Raw genomic sequence first — 20168 nt, 5'->3', positions numbered from 1 at the left:
TATGTAAAATAAGCCCTTATTTCTTGCTTAAAAGTTAGTTGTAAGTCAGTTTAATCTTATTTCAATGTACTAAGATATTTGCACTAGAAATTCGACCAGTAAATTTTTTTAATGAAGTAATAATAGGGTGACAAACTGTATAAATAATGCTTCGTAGCTTTTCAGGGCACTATATGATTATTTTTTAAAACAAGATGTGTAAACTCTGCCATCTACTGGCCGGAATCACATTCTTCTCAAACGAAATGCAGCTTATTCACATTATTACAGAATAGAAAACAATAATATCTAAACGCTTACAGCAACAAATCACCAAAATAAAGTTTGTTTTATGGGTTCTGTGTTTGTTCATTAATGTTCTGAGGTCAGAAACAGAACAGATGAATTTATATTGAGATGAAATTACTCAAAAAGGGACTCTTCCGTATTTTATTTAGATTATAAAACAAGTATATTTTATTATTTAATTGCAATTACTTTGTTTTGGTCTATTAAAAAAATCGGTCTGCCAATTAAAGGCATTTCGTTTTGCATCCATATCGTCACTAGAGGGAGCCAGTCACATTTCTCCTGCTGTGGGGAATAAATTAAATATTTTTTAGTGGGAATTCGTGTCAGAGGTGTAATTTATTTAGAAATGCAATTAAGGACTTCTTCATTTATTGATTAATCAATTATCCTGTCAATGAATCGATCAATTCAATAAAAAAATTGAAACTTCAGTCTTTTTATTTAAGATTTTGTTTTGTTTTTATTTAGAAATACACAAATAAATGCAAATAACTAATTTAATTCAGTTTGAACTAAGACAAATAGAGGTTGAAAAACGTTTTCTTGCCTAAAATGCAAGAAAATCTGATATTTTTTTTGGGATTAACCAATTAGACAGCAAAGACTCTTAATATAAGTTTTATTGGTCCTTTTTTGGTTCCACTCTTGTCTTGTATTGTCTAGTCTTGGGTCAATTCAAGTCTTGGTTTTTGTCTTGTCTGTCTTTTGTTTTGGTCCTTTTTTCTTTTGCTTCCGGTTTTATTTTCCCCCTCCGTGGGCTGCCACCTTATTGTGGTGGAGGGGTTTGAGTGTCCCAGAGATCCTAGGAGCTGTCAAAGGCTTTATGCCTCTGGGTCGGGTCCGCCGTGTCAAACGGCTCCTAGGGGAGGGATCGGACCAAGAGCAGCCTGAAGACGACTTAGAAATATAGACAGATGTCAATGTTTCCAGTGTCTCAAAGCTTGGCGGGCCACAGAGCTTTATGTTCCCCATATGTTGACCATAGAAGAAGAGAAATGAGGAAATATTAAATCGTTCCAGTATGTTTTACATTACATTAATCCCGTTGTATCTGTGATTATTCAGGTATTTTGTATTCCAGCAGCTTTTATGAAATGTAAAGAAAATGCATCCTGCTTAAATCTTTGTTTAAATCCTGATTTGAAGTATTTTTTGTTGCTAACATGATGCCTTCAATTAATAACAGATGTTACATATCTCAAAATTTTTAAAAATAAAACATAGTTAGAGAGGCTTAAGTTCATTTTACTTTAAAACAATAATAGTTCTGGTCGTTTTGGCCCTGTCTGTCAGGCTGTAAGCTGAGAGAACTGGAAACCTGAACGTTTTCTCTCTGCAGCTGCAGCAGCAGGTCTAGTTGGGAATATTTTAGCTCAGGTGATGTTTGGAGCAACGCAGCTCCTCCCCTTACAGCCCGTTCAGCTACTGAACAGCCTCCTGTCATGTTTGAATGAAACACCTGAGAAAATGTTTGTAGCCAGAATAAATTTAATATTTTGGGCATGTTTTCACTGTGCTTTCCTGTCAGCAGATATATTTTACTCAACTGTCTTGATGTTTTGATTAACTCTGATTTATGCATTTCTACTACACTTCCCAGGATGCAATGGGTAATTCCTCTGAGTAAAGCACAAAAAAAGGCTCAAGATACCAACCCTTCAAAATAAAGACATTTTGAAAGTTTAAGACAATGAAATTAAAATAAAAGATGTATAAAGGGAGTCCTGCTGTGCTAATGTTTGAAGAAACTTTAACCTGCAGTGACTGGTTGAACCAGCAGGTGGCACAGGAGAGCTGAAATCTCTGAAATGTGACTGAAACAATTTCTGCTGTTGATCAGTTATTCAGTAATTGAGTAGACTTTTAACCAAATACTGTTTTACTCTTGAGTCATTTCTTCAATGTTTACTTTTTACCAGAGTAAAAATCAGTGGCGATTCTAAAGAAATTATATTAAATAAATGTCTGTTTTAAATATTCAGTGGTGGATGTATTTTAAACCTTCACAATTTTATTTTAACAACAAATTAAAAATTATAGCGCTGCACTTTTAGCTGCTGTATGGAGATAGGATCACACTTTCCATCTGCCGGATCAAGACCTGAATCTCTGGAGACACAAGTGGCTCTTCGGTTCACATTATTAAATGATGAAATATTGCTCTGTTTTTGTTTAATTCTTTGTTTTCTCCATAAACAAACACTGACTACACAGGCCCCTGTGGTAAATTTGGTCTAGAACCAGCCTCTAAAGAAAACAGTGAAGACGATTATATATTTTTTTAACCAGCTAAGAGGCCAGACTTTTATCATCAGCACCTTAATTCAGATGGCAACTTGCAATGCAAAATATTATGCTTAGTGATTTTTTTTGCAATGAGCAATTTTAGGTGGCAATGCAGTCCTTAGCCTTGTTAATTACTCTTATTGCTCTTTTTAAAAGTTTGATTAGTGACTGTTGTTAATTTTCCAAACCTCTCTAGAGTCGCATAATAAGGTCAAACTAAAGAACAGCACCGGATGTTGGGCTGTTTCTGTGTCCTGTGAACAGAAAGGTGAAACTATGATAGACTCACATCATGAACTGTGACCTGAAATAGTAAAACCTGACTCATGTCTACTTTTCCATAGACATGGAAATGTTTTTCCATAGATGGACAAACATTCATATTAAAATTAAAAGGCCAACGTTCAGATAAAAATAAGGGTAATGCAATTTCTAAGTATGATTTTTAAATAAAGTTCAGGTTAAAGACTCATTTTCACGATTCATTTACCTGAACTTCTACCTTGATAATAAACTGGTTTTAGTAAAATGTTCTTCAAATGACTGGAAATGCATAGTTTTGAGTAGATTTTATTTTAATTTCCGGGGGAGCAGACCCCACTGTGTCGCTCTACAGCTGCTTGTGTCTCATTAATGTTAGTAGATGTTGGCAGGTATGATGTGGTCTGATTCTGTTTCAAACAGAAGGGGATGATGTGTAATAGAGTTTTGGATGGATGTAAAATCGCAGATCAGTGTCTCACCAGTGTGTGTGACACGGAGAGCAGGTGTACTTGTGTGTGTTTTTCTGTCTGGGGTTAATTGGGATCGGCTGTCAGTCACAGGAAGAGACATGTCGCAGGATGACACGGCCGCCTGTCAGCCTCGTCCACGCCCCGCCGGTGGCGCCGCCATTTTGTTTTCAGTTTGGTGACGGACGGACCGACCCACGCGTCACCCCGTTGACCCGGCCTCTGCCGCGGGAGCATGTGTTTGATTTCACATGGCCACACGGAGGGATTTACGTCAAATAAGTTAATTTACTCACTTTTATATGACGGCGCATTAGGGTAAGGAGTAAATTTTTGCCCCCAAAAAATCAAAATTTTTCTAGAAAAAAACTTGGAAATAGTCAAAAATATGCTTGGACAAAAATCAGAAATTTTTAGATTAGTCTCAGAAATTTTCTGGACAAAACTCAGAAACTCCTGGAAAAATTCCTGGTTGGAAAAGTTGAAAGTTTGCTTGAAAAAAAAAAGTATTTTAATCAGATATTTTCTAGAAAAATGGACATTTCTGAGTTTGGAAAGTCAAAATTTTGCTACAAAAGAAATTTCTGTCTTTCAACAGTCAAATATTTTAGACTATTGAAACTCATAATAGTCAACATTTTGTAGATTAATTTAATAATGTACAAGGTTTTGTAGAAAAATTCTGAGATTAATCTCAAGTTTTTCTTGTTTTTTTTGTCTAGCCATTTCTTTACTTTTGAAACTCAGAAACTTTGTATTCTTTTCAAGACAATTTCTGAGCTTTTACGGCAGAAGATTTTATCCTTTTTACGATTTATGGGAAGAAATTTTTTTATATTATAATTTGCCTGTGAACTAGAACTTTTTCATCAATATTAATTAATTATTGACTTAAAACAAAAAGCTCCTGAATCTTGCTGAAAAGTTACTTGTAAGTTTGTTTTATTTCAAGTGTACTAATAAACTAGACCAAAAACATTTGTGTTTTTGCAGTGTGTCACATGATTTTTTACTTTTTATTGCTTTAAAACCTCAGTATTGTTTTTGAGGAACTTGATTTTTATACATGAAATTCAAGCCCAGTGGAGGGAAGTGACATCATCCTGTCTGCATCACTTTCAAATGAGACGCGTAGCGTGAAGAGTCCCAACAGAAATCCTGCCTGTTGTGCTTCATATTGCAAACCGAGCCACTCAGCGGGACGAGCAAATCCCCCGAGGGAAAGTGTGTGTGTGTGTGTGTGTGTGTGACAGTCCCTCTTCTGTCATTATCGTCACATCAGTGCACGCTCTCTGCCTCTGCGTTCACCAAGCAGTAATACGTTTACACCTCGGTTTGGAGCTGAAATTACACGCTGCATATATTTGCTTTATGTTTGTTGTGTTTGCATGATCGGGTTTAGCTTCACTTCTTCCTCTCAGACGTTACAATATGAAAAAACAAATAAGTTTTTCCAATTTTACAGCTGCAGCAGCTTATGCATTTCAATTACATTAAGCTACATGAGTATTCTGTTTATTTACTGGAATCTTTTCATTTTTAATTTGTTTGCAATAAATAGGGAAGTAATTTTCTTTAGCCCTACATCTTTATGTGGGTTGAAGGTTTATTTCTGTTTTTGCAGGAAATTGACAATATTTGGATGTTTTGTTCATTTTGTTTGTTTCCTTGGTTTCCTCCTGAGTTCACCTCCATTTCTGTCTTTGTTTGGCAAAAGGAAAAGCGTCTGACCCAATAACATCAGCCTTTGTTGGCAGACTGGGGGACGGTGGGAGGACAAGCGGTCCTTCAACCTGCAGACAAGCCATGATCAGCAGGGCTGCTTGCAAAATGGAGCTGAGTAAAGACGATAAACCGGTAGACTTGGTTCGGCTTGGGACCAAACTTGCAACATTTGTTGCATTTCCAGCTGCTGCGGTTCGCTTTCACACTGCACTGAATCAAATGAACCAAATCGTTTAAAGAACCTGTTCCCCTCCTCGCCTGTGGCGGCGCTGCACCAAGAACCACTAAAGGAAGTAACACAAAAACCTCTGAAGAAGATGTCTAATGCAACTTCCTTTCTTCCGTCAGATTTTCGCAGTCGGAGGATTTCTTTTTTTTCTTTGGCTAAAGACCACGAGCCATTTCTCCTGCTAGCGCTAGGCTAACACATTTGTTTTGGTTTCATTTACCCAGAATGCCCTGCGCTGTAGTCCACTTCCTGCTTTTGGAGCGGTCTCCGGTTTGCTTGCTGTTCACATATGCATTCAAAACACACCAGAGTTCACTTCAACCGAACCGAGACCGAGGTTTGAAGGCGGACCAGAGTTCAATTAGCATTCCCACCTCCCCAACCGAACTGGACTTTCTAGGCAAACGGCCTGGAGTTGGATTAAAGCTGATTAAACAGAATTGGTGTTTGCCTAGATTTCTACTATAAACGTTAACATCAAGCATATTAAATGAGTGTGGAAAATGTTTTAGAAAATCAGTCTCAGGCTGTTCACTTCCTTCCTCCAAATATAAGCTTTTTACTTGAATTACAGATTTTCTAGGTCTGTTTCTTAGGATTACATTTAAGATGAGGTAAGGAACTCCTCCTCCTCCTTCTCTTCAGGGGATCCTCCATCTTTTATTACTGCTTTGAGCTACCAGCAGCAGGTTCAACACAGAGATTAACTGGGAATGTATGTTTTCTGTGTGAAGATGATAAGACCTGTGATGACACAAAGGAAAGGTCAGTCTCAGCAAGACAGCAGGAGACACAAGAGCAGTGGAGAACAAGCTGGTCTGCAGGAAATAAAGCAGCAAATACTTTCATATATTTGAAGTATTTCTGTCACTTTTAATGCCAGGTTGAATAGTGCGAGTATATTGGGTTTGAATGTGTGTAATTACCTGTCAGAAAACAAATCTATCACTGCTAAATAATCATATTTTAATATACAGTATATACATGTATGACAATAAACTCTATAATAACAAACTTTAATTTTGAATAAAATTTCTCGTGTTATATCTTGAGAATTGTTTTGCTAGCAGTAGCATCATGTTAGCACAGTGTGCTAGCTATTAGCTCCTTGAGTACATAACCATATTTAAATGATGTTTACTTTTCTAAATTTATTTATCTATTTTTTGGGTTTTGTATTTATGTATTGATTAAAACTCTGTATAGTTTTATATGACCTGGACATTATGCTAGTAATGTGGCCAGCATATTTCCAGATGGGGCCACGGCCTCCCTTGACCCCCTCTTTGGGGGCACCACTGCTCTGGGATTAAAATTTCTTTACCAGATTAATAATAATAGGTAAAACAGTTTAAATTTTAGTGCTAATCATCCTGGATGCCAATGTGGGTGAATCTTCATCAGCACAGACAGAGTGTTTGCATTGTGTATCATGAGGATAAACAACATTGGGTAGTTGCTGCAATATTTAACTACAATTATATCATAGTTGTGTAAATATGGTAGCATGTGAGAGATGCAGTAATTCTTCTGCAAACATGATGTTCAAGAAATATCCAAGGCAGGTTGGATCAGCTGTTGATTAAATTATATAAGCTACTGTATGGAACACAAAACAAGGCAATACTTGAGCTTTATTTTGTTACCATTACAAATGTGTGCAAAACTTTGTCAATATTCCACTAATGGTGAAAAAACAAAATTGTACAATTTCTGTATTTCCATTAAATGAGAACTACAAGTAGATAAGTTGTTAAAAAAACGCTGCGCCATCATACTCCAACTACTTCCTGTCGTTTTTTGTCGTTTCCACCAGTAGTAACATTTTGTTGTTGATCCTATGAATTGTGTGATGTGAAAAGTGTTTCCATTGTAGTTTTGCCAAATAAACTAATTTTGATACAACTGAAATACTACTTCGTCTGAGCTCAAACATCCATTTCCATTGAGCAAATTATTTTTCATAATTACAATTTGTGCATTTTTAAGGTCAATGGAAACATAGCTATAATGAAACACAAAAGTCAAACTGAAACACAAAAGTCAAATTAAATTCATTAGTATCAAAAACACAAAACGCTACAAATGAAAATCAGGTGAACCTTTGATGGATCTGCAAATGTTAAAAAAAGATGTTCAGTTTGTGTTTCTGTGTGATTTTTGTCGCTCTTTTTTGAAATAGCCAACATGTCGGGGAAAAAGCTTAAGTGCTAATTGGATGCCGTCCCATGAGAGCTAGCAGGCGTCTTCCTTGTCCTCTGTTTACTGCCTAATGGCATTGCCTCGGCTCGCCCCTTTCTTCTGAATAATGAACATGCTTAATATTCCTGCCAGACGATTCTGACCCTAAAGAAACGTTTGGGCTTTTGAAGGTTTAACAATTTACAATTTACCTGGATGACAAAAGAGACTCAAACACATTTTGAGAGACTTTGATGCACATCTGCTACCAATACTGTTAATATCAGGAAATGTTTTTTCTCAAATGTTTGGATGGTTAGCTAACAGATTTTGCTGTTAGCTTCTACATAAAATAATACTTTGTAAAAACTAAACTGTTTTCAAACTATCTTGTCAAGTAGTAAAATCCAAGTTGTTTAGTAACTAGTTACATTTAATGAATTACATTTACTAGAGTAACTTTTTTGGAGAAATAAATTATTTTTAGGAGTATATTTACTATGCTGTAATATGAGTAATTTTATTATTAAATATTTTTACTCTTACTTGAGTCAAACTTCTAGATTTTCTGCCCACCGAATGAAAAACAAACCAAAAATTCACCAGACACAAACACACACATCCAGTTTTTGTTAAAGTTTCATAACTTTTTTATTGATAGAAACTGATATGAAAACATTTTCTTTTGCCTGATTTTATGTTTTGTTATTTATATGAACTATTGTCATTTTGGTTCTTAAAATACCAAAATTGCCACTTAAAACACAACTAACTACAAATGAAAAGTTTTGAATTTCCGAATTAAGAAAAAAAAAATTTTTTCTAGAAAATATTTGAGATTAATCTAAAGATTTTGCCGTATTTTGTGTGAAAATTTACTCCTTTATTATCTATCTACAGTGGTCCAATGACACTGCTGTAGTTTTAGGGCGTATTATCACTTTAAATCCAAATTAGCTGCTGCTGGCCACGCCCACCGCCCCAATGCAACATTTACACTCCCATGTCAAAATGGCGGCAAACAGATATACAATAATCCTACTGTACATCTTTGAAAAGCAGAAGTGGAGCCACCTGCACAACCAACAACAATGCAGCAAGTGGTTTCTGGATGGTAAGCCACCAACAAAACGCTTGTCTTTTCCAGGAGTCGTTGTACAGCGGTAAGACCAAACGTCCTGGAGCTCAGCTTGGGTTGCTAGGCTTGGGTTGCTAGGCCCGGTAACCGGGCTTGGCTCGTGTGGAGTTGCTAGGTAACGGTGAAATGCTCATGGATTGTGACTTAACAGTCGGCAAGTTTTTGAAACGGCTCATTTTCCAGACACCAAAAAGATCAACTTTTGTGAAAAACAGCTAAGTGATCTTTTTAAAATGTTTGGACAGTTTTTAGTAGCAGTTGAGACCAAAATGGAAGAATAAACTGTGAATTTTGCACAATATCTCCTGTTCAATGTTTTCATGATCTGCTGAACTTTGAGTTTGGAGTCATGGTGGTTCTGTTGCAGCGCCTTGTGTTTCATTTTGTTCCCATCTTTGATCATAAGTGTGGTGTTTTCCTCAGTGCCTCAGCTTCCTGCTCTTCTACAGCTGTTGCCCATCTGCTCACCTACGTAGCATCCAGGATAAATATTTAGATTTCCTAAGATTTTCCCCTTACATGTTAAGTTTTAATGTGTTTTCTTGTTCAGGAGGCTGAGGACGATGACCTGCAGCATGAATCTATTCAGAAACTCAGCAGCTATGACATTAACTGTGATCGACACTTGCAGAAAATCAGTCATCCGTCAGGATGCGAAGGCATCATTACTCTCCACAGGGCACATTTTTTTACAGCCTGATTAAACTGAATATGCAAATGTGGGACCTATTTTTCTGTTACTGTTGTTTAATCCTCCTAAAACAGATAAATCTTTACAGGTTTAACACAAAAAAGATGAAGAATTCTTTAAAAACAAACTTATAATCGTTTATTTTATGAACAATCTGTGTTAAGTAGCTCATTTTCTTTGTTTTATTTCCATTTTAATCTTTTTACCATGTGTATTTCTAGAGAAATAAACATGACTTTGCACAGACAGGAAACAAAATGAAGATGCATCTTTTTCATCTTTATTTTTAATGAGGGCTCTCAGTCATCAAACTGTCACAAGTGTCATTATATTAATCAACTGTAAGCTGCATCTGCTGAGCAATTCATCCACCTGCCTCCCTCTGCTGTGCTTCAATTACACGCATTTTAGCTGAACTTCTAAAGATGCTACTGACTGGCACACAATTAAATCTGATAACATTGGATTTTCTCAACATTGAATACATTTTCTTAAAGATTGCTTTTAATACATTTTGCACTGTGATATTGTATTAAATATTAAAATATGCCCTCAAAATAAAGCTACACATCCTTATTTAATTATGCTTCATGTAAAAAGAAGTAAAAGACAAACCAGAGAAGGCAAATTTTTAAATCGTGCTCTTCCCAAAACAGAACTAAGAGTCAAAACTGACTTCATAGCAAGCAGTTAATAATGTAAGTCATTATTTTTATTAATCAGTTTTTGCTATTGTTTGCAAAACCCCAAAATTGTGTGGTGGTTGATCTCCTGGTCCAACTTAAATCTTTTCTACTCATCTACATTTTTAAATTTATATTTTAAAATTATTGAAAATTTTCCACTAGAAAGAGAAACAAAACAAAAGAAACATAATTACATCTGAGTATCCCGGGAATTTAAAGACAGCCGGTATTTATATGCTCCATTTGTTGCTGCTACATTCTTATTGGTTTTATGGAAAACGACTAAATTTAATCAAAATAAACGTGACCTTTTTTTATGAGTATTTAGTGTGATAAAAGAAAACACAATTAATTTCAGATTTCTTAGCTGAATAAAAGACATCAAGCCTGAAGGTTCATTACCTTCAAGGTAGAAAATACATAAAATATTAGAAATATTCTTCTGGCCTTTGACAAAAACGTATTGAAACACTGAAAACATCGAGATCATCGAGATGTTGGAGTTTCTGACTCGACGCTCGGTGAGAAGAAATGAGATAAAATGCTAATTTCATTGTGGGAACAGGTGCCGCAGCATGACGTGTCATTAATCAGTCAAAACGTAACGATGAACTCTGAACTCTGAACTCTGCTGGTCGGCTCTTTGACCTCATCGTGAACGTTTATTTGAAGCTGATTGATGAGGGTTGAACCAGCAAGTCACAACGGAAAGCATGCTCGTCCTAATTCTGCTCGCGTTACGTAAAACAGGCCAAAAAACAAAGATTTCCACGTTCCAGTCAGAATTTTAAAAACGCTCAAAATCAACAAGACAAACGGATTTTGGGATTTAAATGTTCCTTTTTCTTTATCAAAATAAAGAATTTGGAGCACAGATTTGAATTTACTTAAAATGTTCTCTGATAGGCTCAAATGTATACGTACACCCCCTTTAGTATTTGGCTATCAAGTTGTAGAGAACATGTGTAAAACTCAAGGCTCGGGGGCCAAATCCGGCCCGCCTGAGCTTCTTAAGTGGCCCTTTTTGAGTGAAACTAAAATATTTGCACTAGAAATTAGACAGAAAATAGTTGGTAAAATGTTGTGTTTTTGCACTGTTTGATAACTAGTATCAGTTCAAATAATAATAATAATAATACATTTTGTTAGTCATAGCAATTTACAGGAATAAAGTACAACTACAAACAGAAGATTAAGTAGGTAACATATAATCATAAAAGGAGAAAACTAAAATACATAACACGTAAAAAAATGTATTATGATTGAATTGAAAAGATTTATTTTAAGTGTCTCGAGACGACATTTATTGTGAATTGGCACAAAACAAACTTACAAGTAGCTTTTCAGCAACATGTAGGAGCTTTTAATCAGTCCATAACTCCTTAATATAAATTAAAAATCGTTGCTTCTTCCAGCAGATTATTTCACTTACAACATGTTGAGTCACATTCCATGGACACTGTAGCCGTTACCTAGCAACCCCAGCCTCGCCCAGCCCGTTACCTAGCAACCCCAGCCATGCCCCGCCCGTTACCTAGCAACCCAGGTGGCGATCCAGCACGTTTGGTCAGCTGTTTTTTTCACTGTTTGTGTTGGAAGAGACACTTGCTTTGTTGTTGACTTATTATTCAGAAACCACACTGCAAAAACACAAAATCTTACCAACTATTTTTGATCCAGTTTCTTGAACTTAGATAAAACTAACTGACAAATATTTTTTTAGCAATATAAATCAGTTTTATTTTAATTCCCTAAATTTAGGAAAAGTACTAGGAACTGAATTTTTTAGATTAATCTCCTAAAGGAGATTAATTTCCTAGAAACACACAAGGACATTTTTGAGTTTGAAAAGTTGAAAATTTCTATAAAAACCTCTGAAATTTTGAGATTAATCTTCTACTAAAAACAAAAAAATGTTGAGATTGAACCTGGAAATTTTCTAGAAAAAACAAGAAAATTTCTGAGTTTGAAAAGTAAAGTTATGACGAGACATTTTTACCAATCTGCCAGTTGAACTAGGACTCTATCATCAATATTAAGAAATTATTTACTTAATATTTACTTAACATTATTTACTATATCTTGTTGAAAAGTTACTTCTAGGTTAGTTTTGTCTTATTTACACTGCACTAACATATTTGCACTAAAAATACATGGTAAAATTTTGTGTTTTTGCAGTGAATGAAGCACAAATTAAATACCTCCAACTAAAACAGCCTTTAATGATCCACTCTACTAAATACATTCAGATAAAACATGTTTACATGTGAATCTTGCAGGCGACTGATCAGTGGGATCCAGCAGAAATAATAATTTATGCAGGAAAATGTCTGAAAATGCGACAGAAGGCGTCGTATGACAGACCAACTGCTACCCAGCAGCTGCTGAGCACAAAAATCTGAACACTCATCTTCATCAGAGCTGCTTCACATAAAAACGAAGTCTTCCTCTGTTAACACCCAAACTGCGCTCAGCCAGGTGACCTTGGCTGGTTGTGGGTTACCATGGCGACGCACTCAGACACCAACAAAGGCCTTTTATATTCGTCTCACCGCAAATATGAATTGCTAAATGCTCCTGCTCACCTTAGAAACAAAAGTTTTCCTGCACTTTTATTTCTCTCCAATAGTTATTAAAGCTTCGCCAGAGAGTCCTTGCTCTTTAACATGTTATAAATGAAAAATAAAAATAAAAACGCCAGCGGAACCAGTACTTTTCTATCAAGATTCATAAATTATTGACTTAAAACAAGCTTTACTGAAAACTTATATTTGCAATAGAAACTAGACATAAATACATCATAAAAGTTTGCTTTTGCAGTGCAGTCACTCTGAAGTGAACTACAGTTAACAACATAAACCATTTTTATTATTATTATTGTTATTATTATCATTACCAGTGATTGTTATTGTTTGCAAAACACCCAAATTATCAGTTTCAAACTTTTTTTTTCAGTTTAGAATTTTTTTAGAACAAACTTTATGGCTCCAATTTAGCTCCATACTAACTGGTTCTTTTCATCGATATTTATAAATTATTCATTTAATAAATGTGAATAATTTATTAAGTGATTAATAAATACAACCGTGGTTGTATTTCTTGCTGAAAAGTTACTGATCATTTAGTTTGATATTTGCACAAGAAAATAGTCAAAATACTTGGTAAGATTTTGTTGGGGGTTTTTGCAGTGCAGTCACCTTGAAGAAAAGCACAACCAGTTAATAATCTAATTTATTATTATTATTATACAAGCAGTGATTGTATAATAATACATTTTTGTTGTGTTTCATCTTCTTGTGCAACTTATTTCTTTTATTCTCCTCCACATTTTTTAATGTGTATTTCAAAACTATAGAAGAATTTCAACCAGAAACAGACGAGAGGAAAATCAGAAATGTATTTAGTCTGAGTATCTCAGGAAAACAAAAACTGCCGGTATTTTGTGTGCTAAACTCACAACAATAACGCGTAAGGAGGAACTGCTACTGCCCCATCCTCATTGGTTTTATAGAAAAAAAACCTAAATTTATTCAAAATGAAAGTGACTTGTTGGTGTTAAAGGTGTTTGCAGTTCTGGCCTCGGTGTGATAATTCACAGATAATTGAAAGTTTCGAGCGTCCATGTGTGTCTGAAGTCATTAGGCCACAAGCTGTGAAGTGATAAAAGTGTGTCTGCTCGCCTGTGTGTGGAGGATGATGATGATGATGATGATGATGACGGGGCTTCGTCGGCGTGAAGTGAAGGATCGTCTGCGTTGGTTTGACGGCTGCTGGCCGGCTGCCAGCAGGCTGCTTCATGCTGCAGCCTCACTTTCCGCCACAGATGGCCGAGATCGCTTTGGAGGAGAAGATTGAGTCTCTACCTGTACAGATCATCCAGGTGAGATTTCACTCATCAATCAAACGGATGATTTTTCAGGGTATTAACTCACTGTACTGATGCAGAATGTGCTGTTTCCCAGATAACAAGTTCATTTCCTGATTTCTGCATTTTCTTTCTCTTGAGGTTTTTTCAAACTAGGAGCCAGTTTTTTGTCAGTTTTCTCAAAATAACAAAGTTATATCTATTTCTCAAGTTTTCTTGAGATAATAGTAATTTTTGATTTCCCTTGCTGTTCCAGTTTTTTTTTTGGTTTTCGCGGTTTAAGCGGATACATGTAATTTCCTGATGTTTATTGTTTTATATGTAACCGGGTTTTATTTCTCTTTTGTGTAATATGCAATGTCTTTTTGTTGTTATCATTGTCCTACTTCACTATCAGAAACCTATTAGAAACTTTGATTGTTAACGTTGACTTTAGTCATCTCTATTATTCTTCTTCTGGGTTTGTATTGTAATAAGACCTTCCGGTGTGTATTTTTATTCTAATACATCTATTATTATAGATTATTAGTTCGTTTTATCTTCTGTTGTATAAATAATATTCCCCCGAATATTTAAGTGAACGTATGATTGTAAAGTAGCAGGAATTTACTTAAATTTTGCTATACGTTATTTTGTGTAGGACTCGGATGGTTGCATTCTGTTCATTGTTCTCGTTCTGCTGAATACACCAATCTTAATGCATTTTTTGGTCTCTTAATTAGTAAATATGTCAAAATGAGGCAGAAATTTGCCTGTTTTTCAACACAAATCCCACCTGATTATTTTCAGCGCTGACTGTTAGCTGGAAATGATTCGGTGGAAAAAGTGTCTCTGTGCTGCTGGGTAAATAGCAAGTCTCCAGCCAGCGATAAGTTCTGACCGGCAACAGGAGTCAGGGCGGGTCACTGACGCTGTTTTCTATTCTGGGGAATCTGAGGAGCTGCAGGTCTGTAAACATGATGACCGTGAGTCACCTGAAAGCATCGGATCTCTGCAGCATCACAAACAGAAAGAATCTGCTGCCTCTAAAAGCTCGTTTCATCCACATCGACAAATAAAATACAGCTAATGTTCCTGGAATATAATCTCAAATTCAACATTCCTTCACGTTCTCAGTGTGAGATTCAGACGAAATCTCAGTGCTGAATCTGGGAAACCAAACAAACCAGCACCCTATCCTGGAATTTAAAAGCTGTCCGGTGTTTTCACACTAGATTTGGTACAATTTGGGTGTAAAATGACATTTGTTACATTTTCAGCTTCTGCAGTTTGATTTCACATTGCTGTGTCAAACGATTCTAAATAATTGAAAAACTGTTCCCCTCCTGGCCTGTGGGGGCGCTGCAACAAGAATCACTGAATGAAACAACATGAAAACCTCTGAAGACACTGAGCTCAACTTCCTGTTTCGCACAATATTAACAACAATGGAGTAGCTTCAAATTTTTGTGTTTCTAATTTAAATCTAGAAATTATAACTTTTTTCTCACAATTTATATATGATATAATTCTGAGATTAAAGTTCAAATCCTATGACGTAAATAGTAAAAAAAATACAAGAAACAAGAAAAAAAATTATGAGCAAATTTCTGCCAAAAGACTGGCAGAAATTTGAAATTAATCTAAAATTTTAGATGAACCTCAGAACTTTTCTAGAAAAAACGTGAAAATTTCTGACGTCCAAAAGTCAAAGAATTGTGACTACACAAAATCAGAAAATCTCTATAAAATTGATCAGATTAATGTCCAAATTTTTCAGTCACAGATTTTCAACTTTTGAAGCCAAGAAATTTCTAAATTTTTTCGAAAAAAATTCTAAGGTTAATTCAAAAATTTCTGAGTTTTTTTTATCATCAGTTTTTTTCTTTTGCAGCTCAGAGATTTCTAAATTCTTTCTAGAAAATGTCTGAGATTAATCTAAAAATTTCTCAGTCTACTGGCTGCAGTATTTTGATAAAAAAGCCAATATTTTGATGAAAGTCAGGATTTTTTTCTTCAGTGGCCCTAACTTTCTTCTTGTCCTTTCAGAAAAGTACATTTTAAATGTATTCATTGCTTTGAAAACCAATTGAAAACGCTTCAATTATTATTATTTTTTTTTAGTTTCAAGACTTTTCAGGGTTATTTCTGCAGAATATGATCATATTTGCAAGGCGTTAAAATTGAAAATTAAATTTCATAACTCCTCTGTGTGACAGAACCGGCCCAGGTGTTTCCAGGTAAGTGACTGCTGGTGCTACGGCAGTCAGGTTCATTTGGGTTTGTCCGTCAATCTGTGATCCGCCGCAGCTGCACAAACTCAAATAAACAGTTCTGTTACTGGGAATAAGCCCAGCTATTCCAGATTATGTGTTTTTGTTTTTCAGGAAGGCGACTCAGACAGTGATGTTTGTAGATCTGGTGCGTTTGCTCAGACTGAATCTGCGGCAGAAATAGTGAGATGTTATGTAAAGCTGGGTGTTTCTGCCTGAGTGACTCGTCTCTGCCTGTAGCATGCTTTTGCAGCAACTGAACATTTGCTGAACCACCTGCTAAGTCTTTGTGATTGCAAGTGTGTTCTGCAGAGATAAAAAAGGTCTTTACATGATTAAATGGTGCATGAAGGAGATTCTACTAACTGACCATTACTGTTGTCAGTCTTTCTGCTCTCCGTTTTACAGATACTTCCATTAATCTGATAACTAAATGCATTGATGGCTGTTTGACAACAGGATTATTAGGAATAAAATGGACGGATGAAGTGGGAGAACATTGTTCACAGAAGGACTGAGTCACAACTTTTTTCCTGCGATGGTGATGCATGCAGAAATTCCTCCAAATTTTGCAGTTTTTTTCTGTTTTGTGTCAGGAATCGAGAATAAAAGTCTTTGGTTTAATAATTACGTTTGGGCTTTTTCTCCCCCGGCCAAACGGATCTGGTGCGATTTCCGTTTTTGGTGTCACCTTGGCTACAGCGTGAAGTGTCTCCAGCTGGGGTTGAACAGAATATAGAAGTGGCAGATTAGGAAACAGTTAGGAGCTGTCAGTGATCCTCCTCCCCTTCGCTATTTATGCATCGTCCCTGCAGAACAAACACATCAGCGACAGGCTGCTGCTTCCCACTGCCTTTATTGTTTTATTGCACAAAATATAACAACAACTTTTGATGTGCATGTAGAAAAAGAAATTGCATGAAATCTTTAAGTAATAGACTAATGCATGAGTGCGACTTATTGTGTATAATAATGGGCAGAAATCAATACTAATGGCACTTTCATGTGGACTACTGATTGTACCAATCAATGCAAATCACTTGCAATATTTATCATAAAAGCCAGATGGATGTGAAAAGGTCTCGGTTGATGCTGGAATAATGATCATGATTGTCGTGATGGATGAGGCGCAACACACACAAACACAAACACACCCAGGACTGTGAACTTCGACCCACAAACATGTGTGTGTTTTGTAGGATATTTTAAATGCAGGTTGGGATAGAGAAAGATGTTTCACTGCCAAAAATATTTAATAACACTTTTTCTGTTAAATTCAGAAAGCTTGAAAAATATCCGTGACTAGCAAAAATATTTAAATGGCAGTTTTACGGATGGAAATTCACTTTCCTCAAAATCACAGTACAATGTAGATCCAGGAAATGTAGAAAGTTCCTGGATAGTGTGTGGCATTTTCTGAGAAAGTAACAGGCAAGTAAAATTAAAGCTATAGGAAAGTATCTGATAGGTTCTATGGATGATCCAGGAATTTAACCAGTTGGTTCCATGAAAATTCCAGGACAGTACCTGGTAGGTTTTGGAAAAATATCAGTCAGTTCCATGAATCCTTCCAAAAATTCAACTATTAAGTTTCTACAAAGTTAGATATCTGGTAAGTTTAAGGAAAAATACCTAGAAAGTTTTCTAAAGGTATCTAGTAAGTCTTGAAAGAGTAACCTTTATGTACAGTTCAATTTGCTGGAAAGTACTTGGTAAGTTTTCTGAAAGCAACCACTTAGTTCCACATACGTTCTGGCAATTTAAACCTTGTAAGTTACAGGAACGTACCTTGCAAGTACTTGGTACCTCCTGAGAAAGTAAGCTGGACAGAATCTGTAAAGTTCTACAAATGCAACCAGTTAGATCCAGGAAAGTACCTGGGAAGTTTAACCAGTAAGGAAGGGTGCCTAGTAAGTCTAGGGAGAGTAACCCATAAGTAAAAATACAGGAAAGTACCTGGTAAGTTTTGAGAAAGTAGCCTGTAAAAGTAGTACTTTATTGAATGGTTAAACCTTTAAAAAAAGTACCTCGTAGGTTCAAGGAAAGTAGGCAATTAGTTTAATGAACTGTTCACAGATTTAACCTGTAAGTTCCAACAAAGTCCCAGGAAAGTATCTGGCAGGTTTTGGAAATGTACTTGGTTAGTTAAGAGTAACTTGTAAGTACTGTTAAAGCTTCAGGAAATACTCTGCAAGTTCTAGGAAAGTAACCAGTTAGATCTAGGTGCTTTCTGGGATTTAACCAGTAAGTTCCTAGAAGGTTCCATGAAAGTACCTGTTAAGTTTTGGAAAGTTACCTAGTACGTCTTGAGAGCGTAACCTGTAAACATGATCAAGAAAGTTCCAGAAAGTAACATCTAAGTGAATTCTTGAACAGAATATTACTGAGAGCTACAACATAAATAAATGTTTGCACCTTTAATCCGAGACGTAACAGTCTGAACATAAAACCCTGAACGTAAACAAACGAAACAGAAAATGCTCTACGGTCGTTTCCAGATCAATATCTACCTCTCATGAGAAATCTGGTCAGTCTGTGAAATGTCTTCCCAAAGAGAGCCTACTCTGCCACAACGAATCAATAGCTGCTCGTATGCACTATAAACCCAGCATTATGAGTCCACAAGAAGATACATGTAATTTGTGAGCCAGCGCTGCGGAGGGAGCACAGGGGAAATAATTGTGCAGCTGTGCAGGGCAGGAAAACTCATGTGTGCTTATGACCCACAACTGCTGCAAACAGATAAATTATAGACTGAGCAGCACTTTGAGGTTCAAATTGCTCTAGAATTGCACTGCATGGTGCCCATTCAAAAATATAGGAGCGTGAAATTACCGGAACATTTATTTGGTGTTGTTAAAGGTGGACGAGGAACTCAGGAGGATCATGTTGAAGATTTTTAAATCACTAAACTGAAAACAGCGCGAGCAACTAAACAAAGGGACACCAGGAAATATGGAGCAACAGAGCAACAAGGAGAAAATTACACAAAAACTTCATCTAATATTATTAAAAGCAAATATTTATAAAAGCGATTTGAGAAAACTCCATTTTGTTTGCGTGTGTACATGAAAAAATGGAGATTTATAGTAAATAATGTTTATTTTGGTAAGATTCCCAATCAACATTGCCTTTTGTTATATTCTAATATGCTGTAAATATATATTTTCTCAATGTAGTTGAGGAAGAACAAATCTTTATTCCTTAATCAAGCAAAAAATCCATGTTTTAGTCCATAGTTGGGCTTATAAAACAGAATTTTATGTTAATTTGACTTCTAGGACAGCATTACAAATATCAAGCTCATTTCAGTCTGAGCTGGAGAGAGTAGCAGCCTTGAACAAATGACTCGTGTTGCTTCACAACGCCTTTTATCTGAAGCTATGCAGCGATTTTTACTGCAGGATTTTTTTTTTTTTTTCTTCAAAATAATCCTCACAAATCTTTAGTTTTTCCTTCTGTCTCATACGCTGTCAAATGGGGTAACTTTGAAAAGGGAACAAACTAAAGGGGCAAGAAATAAAGAAAAGCAAAGAAATTATCAAAAGAGAATATAACTGAAACTAAAAATCCAAATAACAAATAATCATAACATACACAGTTTATGATTTATTTTAAGATTCTATGTGATAAACTAGGACACATAAGAAAATTCATTTTAAAAAATGTGAAATATTCCTATTGTATTTTTGCCTGAGTAAACAGTCTGATTATGTACAAAATAAACCACGTTAATGAGACAATCATAAAATTGTCATAAAATATACAATTTTATACTGGACCAGTGCTTAAATAAATCTGGCCAGATATATTGCAACTACTTTTTAACCTAAAGGGGAAAATATCCGTAAAATTGCCTAAGTTTTTCGAGAAAGAATCTAACGGTAGTTAGCATGCAGGCTAACGGCGGTAAACAGTCACTTAGAAATATCTCAAAATTGAGACGTTGATAAAACACTGTTCTGAACTTAAGAACATTTCTAACAATGGTTTTTATTTGTTGTTAATATTACTCAGTTATGTTTGAGTTTTGAAAAAAATGTACAGTTACGTCGTTTTGCTGCACCGTATTTCTTACTTAGCCTACTTGAGT

The sequence above is a fragment of the Xiphophorus hellerii genome, chromosome 19, assembly GCF_003331165.1.
Source record: "Xiphophorus hellerii strain 12219 chromosome 19, Xiphophorus_hellerii-4.1, whole genome shotgun sequence".
NCBI lineage: Eukaryota > Metazoa > Chordata > Actinopteri > Cyprinodontiformes > Poeciliidae > Xiphophorus > Xiphophorus hellerii.
This window is presented reverse-complemented; position numbering follows the sequence as displayed.